This window comes from Myodes glareolus, chromosome 7 (assembly GCF_982192425.1).
Source record: "Myodes glareolus chromosome 7, mMyoGla1.1, whole genome shotgun sequence".
NCBI classification, from domain to species: Eukaryota; Metazoa; Chordata; class Mammalia; order Rodentia; family Cricetidae; genus Myodes; species Myodes glareolus.
Window position 1 is genome coordinate 25,035,370 of NC_142032.1, and position 16,171 is coordinate 25,051,540.

General features: G+C 46.2%; 1 long non-coding RNA gene across 1 annotated transcript; it reads left to right on the top strand.

The window, feature by feature from the left end:
- The first annotated feature begins 857 nt into the window (after positions 1 to 857).
- Positions 858 to 8,889, top strand: LOC125403516 (uncharacterized). The gene is made up of 4 exons (XR_007232979.3): positions 858 to 1,003; positions 1,103 to 1,215; positions 2,993 to 3,128; positions 3,967 to 8,889. It is a non-coding gene; the product is annotated as an uncharacterized LOC125403516 (long non-coding RNA).
- The last annotated feature ends 7,282 nt before the right edge of the window (positions 8,890 to 16,171 follow it).

A 16,171-nucleotide genomic window follows, 5' to 3' on the forward strand; every position in this document is an offset into this window, starting at 1 on the left:
CATGAGAGGCATATACCCCCATGCCAGGTGCTGAGGCCTATTTTGTAGGACTTTCATTTGTAAACTTGTTCAAGGGTGCTTTTCTGTCTTTAACGTGACTTCAGTGAAGGTTTTATCTGAGTTTGCGAATAACGGTGCACCTGCACTTGTCAGATGGCTGCCAGATAAATGCCAACAGATTGGGACTAATGATGCTGACTGGTTTGCGCCTGGCATTGTACATTTGCTATTTGATCGGTCAGTCACTGTTAGGCGGGTGCTAGAATACCCAGCTCCAATGGCCTCGTCCTTTTTGTGTTTTGCAAATGGATTTTCTGTTCTCGCAGATATTCTGACTCCCTGCTGTTCAGCTTGAACGTCTTAATGACTGCTACATCCTAGTGGATAATAGACTACAGCTGTTTGGTGTCGTGCTCCTCTTTGACCCTGATCATTTTCCTTGCACCAGCGGGCTCTGTGGCTGGAAGCTGGGATCTTGCTCCCGTCAAGCCCTATCCTGAAAGCAAGCATCCTCTGAGAGGCAGATGGATATCTTCGGCCTCTGAGGCTGGTTAACAAGAGGTGCTAGATTCACAGAACAGCAGACGGGAATGAGCAATGAAGGGTCACGTGTCCAGTGAGACTCAAAGCCCTCCATCACTTTTGCTTTTCACAGTTTTGTCACGAACCTCACAAAACTATTGCTTGCTGTTCCGCTAAACTCCTCACACTTGGCAAGAGCGCTTGCACTTTGGCCATAGCATCTAATATCGTTTTTCTATTCTCAGTAGACCTTTTCTTCGTACAAACATTTTCTATGCTCCACCACCTCCTGCAGCTCCGGCAAACTCTTGGTTGACCCAGACTCCCCTGGAGTTGGAGCCGAGGTCAGAGAAGCTCGGGACAACCACGAAGCCGGGTGTCCCGCGCGCCCCAACCACCACGGTTAAGGATTCTGATACGTTACTAAACCGCCACCCAGAAAGGAATTGTGATTTGAACTTCTACCAGAAATCAGAAAAAGGTAAAGGTAAATTACCTGCTACCATCTAGTATGCCAAGCCTACAAGGGTCCGGGGTCTGGCTCCTCCTACCTCGACTCTTCCGGTTCCTTTACTTTCAGGACAGCCTCGCCGCCTGCAGGGGTGACCGAGACCCTGAAGTCCAGAGCTTTGCGGAGTCGTCACTCCTGAGAGTACACCTCCAAAGGTCTTCAGTGCAGTTTAAATCACACTTGTGAGTCCTTGTTCTATCCCCTGACCTGTTCATGCCTCTGCCTGAACTCCAGCACTGGGTTTACAAGTATGTGCGACCAGGCCTGACTTTATGTGCATGGGGTGGGGGAGGGTCAAACTTGAGTCCTCAATTTGCTGACTGAACTCTCTCCCCATCTTGCTGTTCAGAGTTATTTTTGTTTTGTTTTGTTTTTTGGGTTTTTTGTTTTGTTTTGTTTTGTTTTGTTTGAGACAAGGTTTATCTAGCTGTTCTGGAACTAGCTCTTGTAGACCAAGGTTGGCCTTAAACTCACAGAGCTCCACCTGCCTCTGCCTCCCGAGTGCTGGGATTAAAGGCATGTGCCACCACTGCCCAAATGCTTTTTTTTAACCTTTATTTTATGTGCATTGGTGTGAAGGTGTCAGATCCCCTAGAACTGGAGTTATAGACAGTTGTGAGGTGTCTTGTGGGTCCCGGGAATTGAACACGGGTCTTCTGGAAGAGCAGCCAGTGCTCTTAACCACTGAACCATCTCTCCAACTCTAGAGCTTTTAAGAACTCAGCTGAGGAACAATATACCCTTGTGTCTTGCTCACTTAGTCGTTCTCTCTCTCTTTCTCTCTTTCTTTCTCTCAAGTTATAAATAATTGTGTGTATTTGAGTAAGTCTGTATTGTTGTTGTTTTATTCTTTAGGATTTTGGACTCTTCTTGGGGTCCCCCATCTGCTCCCAAATAAATCACACATGGAGAGATTTATTATTATTTATAAACACCTGACCTTAGCTTGACATATTTCTACCCAGCTTTTCTTAAATCATCCCATCTAGCTTTGGCCTCTGGGCTTTTACCTCTCTCTTATTTCTATATGTCTTACTTTCCCTCTTATTCTGACATCCTCCTCTCCTTGTTCTCTCTTGCTCCTCCTCTTCTTCCATATTTCTCCTTCTATTTATTCTCTCTGCCTGCCAGCTCTGCCTATCCTTTCTCCTGCCTTGCTGTTGGCCGGTCAGTTCTTTATTAGAGACCTTCAGGTGTTTTAGACAGGCAAAGAATCACAGCTTCACAGAGTTAAACAAATGTGGGCTGTTATATAGGCTACTTCCTACTGATTGGGGGCACTAATAATCTTATGGGGACCTAATAATTATAATCAAGTCCTGACTAAAATATTCTGTGAGGCTTGATCATCTCAGCCAGCACTCTTGAGGCCATTCTGAATGTAGAACTCAGAGGAAACTCCAACAGAGATCCTCTGAAATGTTGGATCATCTAGGCTGTCCGCTCCTATTGGAGATTTTTAAGGGGGTCTTCCTTGGTCAAACCTGTTTTTTCTTAACCCAGAATGAATCCACAGCCTCTCATTTCCTGTGGAAACAAAAGCAAAACCTCTTCTCCAAAGTAACATATCTTTTGACTTAAAATTTGAAGTCAAGGCATTTTCAAAATACACATACTGGATTACTCTAACAGCACTTATAATCAAATGTCTTTTAGCAGCTGTTGCTCCTTCTGCAGCCATCAAACAATTCAAAGACAACACAATAACATACAGTATCCAGATTCTTCATGTATTTTTCATCTCTACATGGCTTTATTTTAAACTCTATTTCTTTTATTTTTATTTTAATTTTTGGTTTTTTGAGACAGGGTTTCTCTGTGTATCTTTTGCTATCCTGGAACTCACTCTGTAGACCAGGCTGTCCTTGAACTCAGAGATCTGCCTGCCTCTGCCTCCTGAGTGCTGGGATTAAAGGTGTGTACCACCACACCAAACTTCTCTCTCTCTCTCTTTTTAAGGACTTTGTCCCAGTCCGTGGGTAAGTCAACGGAGACCCAGGAAGGGATAGTGAGAATGGGATGGGACAAGAGACACAAGAGATGGAGACAAGACAGGATTCTGATCAAGTCTCATATATTCAAGGAACTGATTCAGGTAAATATAGGGTAAGGGAAAGGAGGAAATTCTCCTTGTGTATATGGGTAACTAGGCAACTTACTAGGCAACCTAACCATGGTCTAATGGTCAGGTGGAAAGTTCCTAACTGCAACATGTGGAAAAGTCAGAATGTTCAGAACACGGAAACAATGGAGCAATAACTCCTTGCAGAGTTACTATTTGACATATCACAACAGCAGGAGAAGCCAAGTGCAACAAGGTGGGCGAAATTGATCCAGGGAGCAGTAAGTCTCCCACAGGAACTGATCCAGGGAGACTAAGTCATCTCCCACAGGACTTTATCCTTTTTCTTTTCTCTCCCAAGCCTACATATATTTTTAAACACACTGTAAACCATTTAGAGGTTTTCTTCGCCTGAATCCATGTTCACTGTTTATCTTTCTTTTTCTGACCATACGAGTCTTTAATTTGCTAAGCGATATGGCTAGGATTAAAGTGTGGTTGGGGAAGAAGACATTCTGTGGACTTGCTGGTGCCCGCCTAATGCCAACCAGCATGGAAAAGTAACAGGTAGCCTAGTGCTTCAGATGCTGGCTCTTCTCAAACGCAGAAAGCTGAGCAGCTCTGGTCCAAGAGAGACATGTGCTGTCTCCACTCCCAAAAGAGCACACAGGAAGAAAGAGGCCTTGGCTTCCACTGCTCAGAGCATCCAGAGGGCCCTTCAGCAGGTCTTCCTGTTCCCAGCCCACCTCAGTACCTGTCAGGCAGGTGCTGCTGGGGCTCCTGGCAAGACCTACACCCACATCTTGTTTGCGCCTGTCTTGCTGTCTCCTGCTGGGGTCTTATTTTACAGTATCTTCTCTCTTTCCCACAGAGTCCGATCGAACACTGAGTCCAGCAGGTGAGGGAAGGCTGCAGTGTGACTGTGTTTGACCAGGAGATGTTCACGCCTCCAGGCCATGGAGATTCAATTCAGAAAGTCCAGAGACCCCGTAGGTTAGGCAGCTTGGAGCTTGTCATGCAGGGTGCTCTCAGCACCAGCCAGCTGCAGGGGCCAAGAAAGAGGCCATCAGGTCACTAGAGCTCCGTGTCCTCTCTACCGAAAATCCTGTAAGCACCTGAGTCACTTCCGTTTGCCTTCAGATTTCTCGTGGAAACCTTGAAATGGTGATTTCTTCCTGTGCAGTTGAAGCTGAACTTCCTAAAGAAGCTAAGATTGGGCCCCTGGTGGTCTTGGCCAGTTGTTACATGATGAGGCTGTAGCCAGGTCCTTGGGCAGACTCACTAGCCAGCACAGGTCTGTGCTGCCTCATGCAGATGGGTTTCCTTTTGGACATACCTCTTGGAAGCTGGTTTGTCTGGAACTCTGACACTTGTGCTTCCTTCTGGGTGGAGGGAGAGGCCACCCCCGGGAGGGCTGTAGCTGTGCCAGGCAGGAAGACCCCACCGCTATGCTAATCTGAACGAATGCTTTGTCGAGGCTGGCTGTCCCATAAGTGGGGGTTTCTGTTGTAATGTGCGTGGTAGAAGAGCCGGCCGTGGTTCGTAGAGGATGGTGGGAGATGATGGGAGGGAAGGGTGGCTTGTTTCTGTCCCGCTGGCTTGCAGCTGGTGGGGAGAGTCATGCTGCTGTCCTCCACACCATTTCTTCATCCTCGGGATCTATGCTGTCTCTCTGAGGATTCTAAGAGGAACAATGAAAGCCAGAAGGCAGGCTGCTGAAACCATACCCCCTTGAGGTTAGCAGTCAAAGTCGTACCTAATGGGCTGGCGGAGGTGGGCTGTTGTTGATCAGATCACCTGAGGGCTGCGTCTTCAAGTGCCAGAGTAGCTGTTAAAAAGAGCTCAGGAGAAGACATAGGAGGCCATTGTCTTATTGAATTTCCAGTCCATTAAGAAGTCCTGTCTGTAACTTTGAAGACAGGATGCGACCCCACAAACTGCTTAAATTCCTCACCTTGGTGACCCCCATATGTCAATGGGTCCCTCACAGTGTTCTCCAAACTAGGACTGAGAATGAATGAGTTAGTTTTTTAATATGTTCTTCTCACCATAGCCACCTAGGGCGAATGTTGTGTCTCCTGCTCAGTTCCTCTCTGGCTGTCCCCTGAAGCTCTGTAGGTCCAAAGGCAGGAGCCCACTTACCAGTACATGGAAGTCCCAGGACTTCCTTAGGAGAATGCCAGGCTGCCCCAGAAAGTGTCCAGCTTGTTATAAAGGACAAATTTGCTGCTGAAGCCACAGTTTGCAATCTTGATGTTTGTGCCAGCATCAGAGGGTTTGTGTGCCCGTAATGTGTAAGGACAATGCTCTCCTGGTGGGAGCCTGCATGTCAGAAGTACTGGAATTTGCTTCAGGCCTCTGTTTTCTCTTCACTGCCATGAAGCACTAGGTATCCAAATACCCGCCTTCCACTAGCAGGTGTCGGGCAGAACAAGACTGTTTTCCCGCTGTCTATCACTTTAGTCAGTCCACGCTGTTGGGATTACCAGAGTCGCCATGCTTCTTTACTCCTGGGGGCGTTCCTGGCTGTGAGCATATCTGTGTTTTTTGGATTTCACCTCCGCCAGGTTCTCTCTAGCCGCTCACTTGGGTCTCTCTTCAGAAGACAGGACGGAGGGGCCCTGCAGCTTGTTGCATTTCCTGCTGGCTCTCAGAGTCAAGGCACCCCAGAGTCAGCTTAAAGCTGAGAGAAGTATGCCCTTGTTTCAAGTCACCTCAGGAGGTGAACCCAAAGGTTACCCGATGAATTTATCTTTACAGTGGAAATAAAACACAATGCCGGATGAAAAGTAAATTAAAAAATAGTTTTCAAAGGAAAAATTGATTAAAAGAAAAATTTAAAAGACTAAAACTAGGAAGAGCTAAGAGGACCAATAAACTAGGCCCAGTCAGAGATTCACAGGTGCTTGAGGTTGTAAAATAATGGCTTCATCCACCGTCATAGGAAAAGTGACCCTAATCAATAGTAGAGTTCTCAAATAGCCCTTCTTAAAAAATTATTAATTCAGAGTCCCAAAGAGCTTTGGTTTTAATGTGGGTTCTGATTCCCAATGTTTATCTTATTCAAAGGGACAGCCTGTAGGACTAATGTCCTCCTCGTTCCAGGCTTGCGACAGTGTCACATGCTTGGCTTTTACAGAGTTTCAGAGCAGCTGAGCTTAAACTGATGGAATTCAAAGTGGTGCCACAGTGTCGGTGGCGTTGTGACACCGTGACACCTTAAGTGACTTTGGTGGTGGAATACGCACAGAGGGCATGATCGGAATTGCCCAGTTTTTTTTGGAGTAGATTCTTTCTTCCCAAGAGCTTTAGGACCTCTTGGATCAATCTCAGCATCTTGAAGTGAAGCTGAGCACAAAAGAGAAGGCCTGTTGCCCCAGCTACTCAGAGACTGAAGCAGGGGGATCTCTGGAGCCCTGGAGCTCATGGCTAGACTGGGCAACCTGGTGAGACCCTGTGTCTTAAGAAACCAGTCAAGTAGAAATGGCGTCTGTGAATTGAGCAAATCCATTGCCTTTTCATTTTTTTGGCTCAACGCTGTGTTTTATTGCAAGTGTCTCCCACTCAGCTCAGCGTGGGATAGTGCATCCAAGCCCTGGACCCATTGCCAGGGTGCCTCTCGGTTACTTTTACAGGTGTCTCTCTGATGTGGAGACAGATGAATGCCAACTGTCGGGACATAGATTTGTGGCTATTCTAAATTGGACTCACCTATTTAACGAGAATCTGGGTCAAGTGTGACCCTACGATACGGTGTCCCAAGGTGTCCTTTTTCAGTCGCTCCTTCTCTTCTCACAGAATTGGTCAGTTTAGTTTGTTTTCACCATTAGGTATGCAGAATCACAAACTGAATCTTGTGTCTTTCATTTGTTCAATATTTTGTGAGGTCTTTATATTGTTTATTACTCTAAAGAGCAATTGCGTGACCATAAGCCTGTCTATTGGCCACTTGGGTCAGTCTCAGTTTGTGAACGTTAAACACAGCTCTAAACATCCTTACACAGATTGGGGGGGGGCAAACATATAAATGCATCCTGCTGAATATGTAAATTTAGAGAGACATTGCTGGCATGTAACATGTGAATACTTTAGTTTCCATACAAATGGAAGTGGTTTCCGCTAATTGCCACAGCCATCTGCATCCTGGGTCCGCTTTCGGGGTTGGTGTCGCCTGTGTTTGAAACCTTCACCCCTCTGCAGCGCCACAATGGTGCTAGCCTTGTGGGCTGCCTTTCTCTGCTGCCCAGTGATCATGAAGAACAGCTTCTCAGGGCTCTATTGGCCGCTCCCTCTTTTGAGAAGCACCAGTGCATATGTGGCGCTCATTCTTAGTTCAATGGCTTTCATTTTTCATATTGATTTCTACTACATCCTTTCTTCATGCTGTATCATGAGCAGGAAACACATGGCTACCTGCAAAGCTGAGGACTTCTCTTTAGAGGAGCCAAGGAGTGGCTAGGATGGGTTAGCCATCCTCTGCTCAGGTGAATTCTTTATAGCCCAGGAAGGCCTTGAGTTTGCACGTCCCCTATCTCAACTTCCCAAGCAGCTGAGGCCACCATTCCTGGTGAAGCCAGGTTGTTGACTTATGCCCTAGAAAAGGACTTCAGGAGAAGTTAATATTAATCCAAGCTGAAGTTTATTAAGGAAGGAGTTTTAATAGAGATGTCAGTACAGACGTTAAGAGAGAGGGAGAGAGAAGCAGAAGACATGGACAGTGGCACATGCCTGGAGTGGGTGCAGACTTCTAAAGAGAGTCACATATAACTCTGTGTGTGAGACAGAGAGAGAGAGAGAGAGAGAGAGAGGCGCCTTGGTGACCTCCAAAGTTACATTGTTCAAAGAATTCCAAAGGAGGTTAGGTGGGAATGTTTTAGTATACTTATTATCTAAGCCAGTGGTTCTCCACATGTGCATCTCAATTCCTCTGGCAAACCTCTAGCTCCAAACCATGTTTACAGTACAGTTCCTAACCGTAGCAACAGTACAGTTATAAAGTTGCAACAGGAATCATTTTGTGGCGGGGTGGGGGTGGGGTGGTCACTACAACATGAGAAACTATCTTAAAAAGTCTTAGCATTAGGAAGGCTGAAAACTACTGAAAAGGAGTTTTCCTTTAGACATTAGGTTTATAATGGGCTTTGTTTTTTTTTTTCTGGGAATATTACTTCACAGTGCACACATGAATATTTTTTTTCTGGGAACATTACTTCACAGTGCACACGTGTACAGGTTGATAAACCACAGGTCAAGTCGGGCAAGGCAGCATGCAGGCCTGTAATCTCTGTATCAGGAGTTCAAGGTCATTCTCAGGTGCACATCAAGTTAGAACTACCCTGGTCTATGGAAAGCCTTGTGTCAACTAAACAACTAAAAGCCTCAGTGGAATCCTTAGTATACATAGTATACACAGGTGACAAGGAAGTCAGGGTAGTGTTTGGCTGGGAACGAGGTTCCTAATCTTGTTTGTTTGTGTGATTCTCAGCCAATGGAGGTGAGGGACTCTGTTTCTTCCCAGTGCCCTCCATTTCCCCCTTGTTTTCAGCCTGCCTCTGTTAGCTATGAATTCTTTGTTAGATATGACCCTACATGCATTTCTGATAGGGGAGTTCAGCCAATCACATTCTGTTTGTGGGGCGTGTCACCCTTAGGCTAAAGTTTACCTATAAACCTGGCGAGTGCGCTCCTGCTAGCTCTCTTGCCTAGCTCCTGTGTCCAGACGGATCGTTTGGATTCTGGTGTAAGCTGGTGTAAGTCTTCCTTCTGTTTATTAAAGCTGTATATTTTGTATTAAGATAGTCTGGGGACTTTTCATTACCGATCACCCTGCGGCATCACATTTCCTCTCTCCTCTGAATTCTGCTGTTAATCTCCTGCTCTCTGTTAGTTCACCCCAAATTGTCCCTTTGCCATAGTTGACTTCTTGTCACTTGAAGATGACAGGCACCTTCCCATCTTGTCTACAGTCCTTCTCAGGTATCCACATAGTTCTTTGTCCCGACTCGTTACAAGTCTTGGCTCCAAGATCTACTTGTATGTCCTCACAACACTCCTGGCATATCTACATATTATCCTTTACCTTTAGAGTCAGGATCTTACTGATGTGGGATGTTCTTTTGTATATGTGTTGCTTTTTTTGGTTGATGAATAAAGTTGTATTAGTCAATGACTTAGCAGAGTAAAGCCAGGTGGGAAATCTGAACAGAGATGGAATAGGCAGAGTTGAGGAGACACCTTATAGCTGCCAAAGGAGACAGATGCCAATACCTTGCTCAGTAAGCCACAGACTCATGGAGATACAAAGATTAATAGAAATGGGTTAATTTAAGATATAAGAGCTAGCTAAAATACCCCTAAGCTATTAGTCAAAGAGTGTTGTAATTAATAGAGTTTCTGTGTGATTATTCAGGTCTGGGCGGTTGGGAACTGAAGGAGCAATCTCTGTTTACAAAATGGCACCCAATGTGGGGCAACTACATCTACATAAAATCTGAGAGAGCTTGGGAAGGAATTCTAGACACAAAAGAACAGAGATGACTCCTTTTAAAAGAAGGCTTCCTGACTCCGCATTAGCAGCAAAAACTGCATGACTTCCTTAAGAGACGACTTGCTGGTTCATGCCTGTGCTAGCAGCACAAAGGCCTCTGGCTCTTTCTGAAGGTCCTGCACTTAAATGGGATTTGTGAGCAGTGTGCTACTAGTTGGCTTAATGGTGACATAGACCGGGGGCATCCCTGGAGCTGGGGTGGTGAGCCTGGCTCACAGAACTGACGGTGAATGTACTTCTGCCATGTACATCTTTATTTTAACTTCTATTTCTTTTATTTTTACTTTTACTTTTTGAGACAGGTTCTCTGTATATCTTTGTCCTGGAATAACTCTGTAGACCAGGCTGTCTTTGAACTCACAGAGATCCTCCTGTCTCTGCCTCCCCAGTGCTGGGATTAAAGGTGTATGCTACCACACCTTGAACTCACAGAGATCTGTCTCTGCCTCCCAGGCATTGGGATTAAAGGCGTGTACTACCACACCTTGAGGTCACAGAGGTCAATCTACCTCTACCCCTTGAAGTCACAGAGGTCAATATGCCTCTGCCTCCCAGGCATTGGGATTAAAGGTGTGTACCACCACACCCAACTACTCTCTTTCTTTCCTTTTAACTTTAAGAACTTTAACTGTTAGCCTGCATATACACACTGTAAACCATTTAGAGGTTTTCTTCATCTTTGAATCTCTCTTTACTGTTTATCTCTCTTTTTCTGACCACATGAGCCTTTAATTTACAAAGCAATATGGGAAGCCGTGGCTTTGACAGCTAGATCCAGCTCATTCCTTAGCTTTCCAGACTCATAGCTGAGATACCAGCCACAGCTGTGTTCACTGCCACAACTTGTCGTGTTTCAAGGTCCTTGCTAGCAAGCAAGCTGCATCATTCTGCTCACAGACCACACTCAGTCGGACTGCCTGCCTGCAAGAGTCAGAGTTTGTCCTGGCAGGACAGCCCAGAAAGCCGGCATTTTAAAACAGCATAGCTTTTTTCCTGCTATGGCTGAAGACCGAAAAGCATGTGTTCAGCTTTTCGTCAACACCATTTAAGTGTTTCGTGGCAGGACCTCTTAAAAGAGCTGCAAAGTTTTGCAGCTAAAGCTGAGTCAGGAAGCCTCTCTTAGATGAGAGTGCTTGCTTGCCTCTAGCAAGCAGAGCAGACCCGAGAAATTGCTGCTACCAAGAAACCATGCTTTACTCTATTCTTTCCCAAACTTTCTCAGGCTTTCTGTGGATTCAATTATCCACGTTTGGGTGCCATATGTAACATGAGGGCCGGCTTGTTGGGGTTTCCGTCCCGCCCGGTACCCCAACAGCCGGCAAATCCCAAAGAGAAATTACACACAGGACTCCATAAGGTTATAAACTGATTGGCCCATTTGGTCAGGCTACTTATTAGCTCTTATAACTTATCTTAACCCATTATCCTTATCTATTTTAGCCACATGGGCTCAGTACCTTTCTCAGTGTGACAGCTTACATGTTGCCTCTTCGGTGGTCTGTGCAGGAGTGGCTGAGAGAGAGCTTCTGCTTCCAGAATACTCCCAGTCTCTTTGCTCCACCCCTACTTCCTGTCTGGCTTTCCCGCCTATACTGCCTGCCTGGCCAATCAGCGTTTTATTAAAATATGATTGACAGAATACAGATAATTCTCCCGCACCACTTTCTGAGTGCTAGAAATACAGGTGTGAGTCACTATGCCCAGCTCTATCACTTTATTTGCAGACAGGGGTTCATGTAGCACAGGCTGGCCCTGAAGTCCTAATTGTAGGTGTTTGTGTCACTATGCCTCACTTCCATCATTCTCTAAGAAACTTCACTTGTCATGATTATTGTAAGAATTACAGACCATGGATGCGTTACTCCCTCCCTGTGCTCTCAGTATAGCTGCTGTTTTCATTTAACTGTCTTTGTAATGCATAAGCAGATAAAATGTACGTAGTCAAGCATGTGGGTCTTAGACTTTCTTTTCTTTTTTGCTTCTCTTCTTCCTCTTGCTTCTCCTGTCACGTAGCCAAGGTCAGTTTTTAAAAACTCACTATAAAATCCAAACTGTTTTTTTTTCCTTAAATTGAGACAGGGTTTCTCTGTGTAACAGCCTTGGCTGTCTTGGAACTAGCTCTTATAGAGCAGGCTGGCCTCAAAGTCACAGACATCCACCTGCCTCTCCCTCCTGAGGACTGGGATTAACTCATGCACCACCTCTGTCCAGTCTGAACTGTTCTCAAATCCCCAATCTTCCTGCCTCCAGCTTTCTCAAATGCTGGGATGATAGGCATGTTCTATTTTCACCCATCCTTCATGATCTCATTCTTTATTTCCTCAGCCTTGGTGTTCACACTGAGGGTGGCTCCTGGCAGGCTCCTCAGTCAGGTGGCATGAACCAGTTTTCCTGAGGCAGGGCTGGGGCTGAAGAACGACATGGACTCAGTCTATCACTAAGTCTTGGAACCCCAACAAGAAGCTCTGAAGGCCGCTACTCATGTAACGCTCTCTGGCTGGCAATACCCCATACCCATGGCTGTCATCTGCATCAGGAGGTCCTGCCGTCCTGAGGACACCTGGACCCTTTCAGAGTCTCACTCTTGTTGTGCTGGCCAATTTTGATTTGTATACTTGCCCTGAAATGAAACCTTTCTGCACCCCAGAGCTTTCAAAGAGCTCTGCATTTACTTTCAGGGAGTTACGGAGCCCTCAGGTGCTTTCAGAAATCCCTTTATGTTTGTAATTTGGTCAGAAGTGAGGCAGTCCAGAACTGGAAATGAAGCTCAGGGGTAGAGAGTTTACCATCCTCGAGACCCTGAGTTCAGTCCTCGGCACTGCGAAAACAAAACAAAACTGGCTTTTAGGCAGTGAGAGCCATCGTGTGGCTATCCTCCCTCACCTTATATAATTATAATTTCCCCCTAACCTCCTTGTAGATGATGGGCTGACTCCTACTCTCTAAACCCGGCTATCTCTGGGTCATAAACAGACAAGATTCACAAAATGCCTCTGACACCGGGCATTTTGACATCTGAGACACAACACTTGTCTAGCAAATACAAGGCCCAAGTTCAGTTCCCTGTTCCAGAAAAAAGCAAAACCCTGACTCTCCATACCTCTGGCTCCAGCTTCCACAGTGCGCCTTAGAAAAGAAAGGATCAAAGGGTAAGATGAACAAATCTTTGTTTCCTGAACAGCCATGATCTAGAGCTTTTAATAGAGCTAAAGGCTCTCAGCAGAATTTAGAGACAGTGAACCCAATGTCCGAAGGCCCATTCAATCTGTAAACACAAAACAGCAAAGCAAACTCCCATCCCTTTTTCCTTTTACCAACTGAAGATGGGGGAGAGCCAGACAAGCTTGGACTCTCAGAGCGACAGACCAGTGACCTCAGAGACATTCCCACGGGGGACGTCATACTGAAACAGCAAATGTTGGTGCAGGGGGGCTGGAGAGATGGCTCAGTGGTTAAGAGCATTGCCTGCTCTTCCAAAGGTCCTGAGTTCAATTCCCAGCAACCACATGGTGGCTCACAATTATCTGTAATGAGATCTGGTGCCCTCTCTGGCCTGCAGGCACACATGTAGGCAGATATTTGTATGCCTAATAAATGAATAAATATTTTTTAAAAAGTGTTGGTGCAGATTGGCCGAGGAGGAAAAGAAAACTTCAAGTCAAGGGATCCATCCCTACATGATGAAAATGTGTACATGGTTAAGAGATGAAGTCGGGAGCTAGGGAGGCAGCGCAGTGGTAAAGTGCTTGCTGTGTGAGCACCAAGACCTGGGTTTGAGTCCCTGTCACTACGTAAGAAGCTGCATGGGGTAGCACACAGCTGTAATCTTAGCACAGGGAGGTAGAGACAGGAGGATGGGGAAGAGGGCTTGTGGCCTAGCCAGTCTACCTGAAGCAATGAGCTGTGTGTTCCATGAGAGACCCTGTCTCAGAACATCAGGTCAAAGGCCAGTGGGATGACGGTTTAGTTGCTGAAGGCCTTGCTACAGAAACCTGAGGACTTGAGTTAAATCCCCGAGCACAGTACACAGTGGAAGGAGAGAACCAGTCTCGTGGATTGTGCTCTCAGCTCTGCACACATGCCGTGGCATCTGTGCCCCAACAGGCATCATCCACCTGCAGTTATTAGTTAATTGATAAAGTATAGCACAATAAAGTCAGACACCTCATGCTTATCTCTGGCCCCCACACATGCATACACAGATACATGGCCATACACATGTACACACACATATGCATATCACTCCCCACACACACAAAAGTTGAAAAAAATAATAAAAATAAAATTTGCTTAAAAAGACAGAAATGAGAGATAGAATGGATATCAATGAAGACAAAACCCTTAACATGGCAGCCTAAGAAGGTGGGCGAATTGACAGGAGACCTTAGCAAGGACTAAAACCATTTGCCTTCTCACCCAGTTTGGAAGACGTTGGGAAATGTAAGATAAGGATGGTGTATTGGTTACGTTTTTATTGCTGTGATAAAACACCATGACCAAGGCAACTTGTAGAAGGAAGGGTTTACTTGGACTTACGGTGCCAGAGGGGTAAAGAAGCCATCACCCCATCCATGGGAGATGCATGGCAGCGGACATCACCCCATCACATGGGAGAAATATGGCGGCAGACAGGCGTGGTGGCTGGAGCAGCGACTGAAAGTGGAGAGTAAACCTGAAATGGTGTGAATTTTTAAACTCTCAAGGTTGGCCTCCAATGACACTTCCTCCAGCAAGGCCACACCTCCTAAGCCTCCCTAACATTCCAAGTGTCCAAATGCCCGACTGTTTCCCCATCACAGATGGTGATGAAATACCTGAGCTACAGCTGCCAAGGGTGATGGGCCTTTGCCTCCTCAAGGTGAAGAATGGTAACAGCCGGGCATGGTGGCATACACCTGTAATCTAGCACTTGGGGACTGAAGCAGGGGGATTGCCACAAGACAAGAATAATACTGGTAAAATGGCTCAAATGCATCTTGGGGATTCCTTGATCTGTAACTTTCCCAGCACTGTGCTTCTGCACACAAAGACCTAAGAAGAGACACACTTAGACTGGGAGAACATAGAAATGCAGGGCTGAGAGACAACGGTAAAATTCTGGATGAAAAGCAATGGTTTGAACAAGATTCACATGGAGCGGATGTCTACTTCACGGCACTAGCTATGTCTGACTGGGGACTAATATTTCTTAAAAAATGCTGCTGGTGTGCCCAGCTGCGCGGTCTGTTCAAGATACCTGGGCAGTGGGCTCGCAGAGCAGCCGCGAGCCAGGCAGAGGCTGCCAGAGCGGTGCAGATTCCCTGCGGCGAGCGGCAGAGCTGGCTGTGGGCAGGCAGGTAGGAGACAGAGACATGGACATGTAAAATGAGATTAAATTATTTATTCGGAGTTATGGAGGAAAAGGGGAGGGGGCAGAGAAAGAAAGGGAGAGGGAGAAGGAGAGGGAGAGAAAGAAAAACAGAGAAAAGGAGAAAGAAAAAACAGAAAACACGTGTGCACACACCAAGAGAGGGAACAGAAAGAAAAAAAGATGGCGACGAGAGGTCAGAAGTCGGTGGGAGTGGGCGTGGCTTGGCCCTTAAAGGGACCAGAGACCAAAAGGAGTAACAAGGACCACTCCCCCACCTGGTGCTACGCCAGCAGGGCATAGAAATCCACCCTTCAGCACATACTGACTGGACATGCCCAAGAGGCACAAGAAGACAACAAAAGCTGTTTTGAGCTGGGCGGTGGTGGTGCATGCCTTTAATCTCAGCACTAGGAAGGCAGAGGCAGGCAGATCTCTGAGTTCAAGGCCAGCCTAGTCTGCAGAGTGGGTTCCAAGACAGTCAAAGCTACACAGAGAAACCCTGTCTCTCAAAAACAAAACCAAACAAAAACTGTAAAACACACCTGTTCTGTGCTCTATGGTACGTGAGCAGGGAACTAGGCTAGGCTGGGGAATTTAAAAACATATACACACAGATAGAGACACAGGGACACACATCATCCCTGAAACAAGAATGCCAACTTTATTGCATGCAGGGGCAACTTATATAGGGCCCTGGCCACAGCCCAGCTCTTGGGATTTTTCAGCCGCAGGCCCACCAGAACCTACTCTCCTGCCATCAGGGTCTCGTGCTCAGAGCAGCTGCAGGCACAGGGGTTTTGCTCAGTTCACTCCAGCAGGCAAAGGGTCTGAGACAGGCAAAGAAAGTCAAGGGGCCAAGGGTCTGCAGCCCCCAACAAAAAAAAACCACACACACACACAAAAGAAAGAAAGAAAGAAAGAAAGAAAGAAAGAAAGAAAGAAAGAAAGAAAGAAAGAAAGAAAGAAAAAGAAAAGTTTTGGATGCCCAGGGACAGGTTTCTTAAGGAAGATGTCACACACAGCTGGCAAGCCAATCTGATACCAGCAGCCCCTGAATGCTACAGATGGTTTCTGACATGAATGGACAGCCCGAGGTAGTCTTTTATGTGCTAAATTGTAGCTATAAATGCCCTAAATACTCTGAAAAAACCAGAACAGAAAATATAGGTATATGACCAC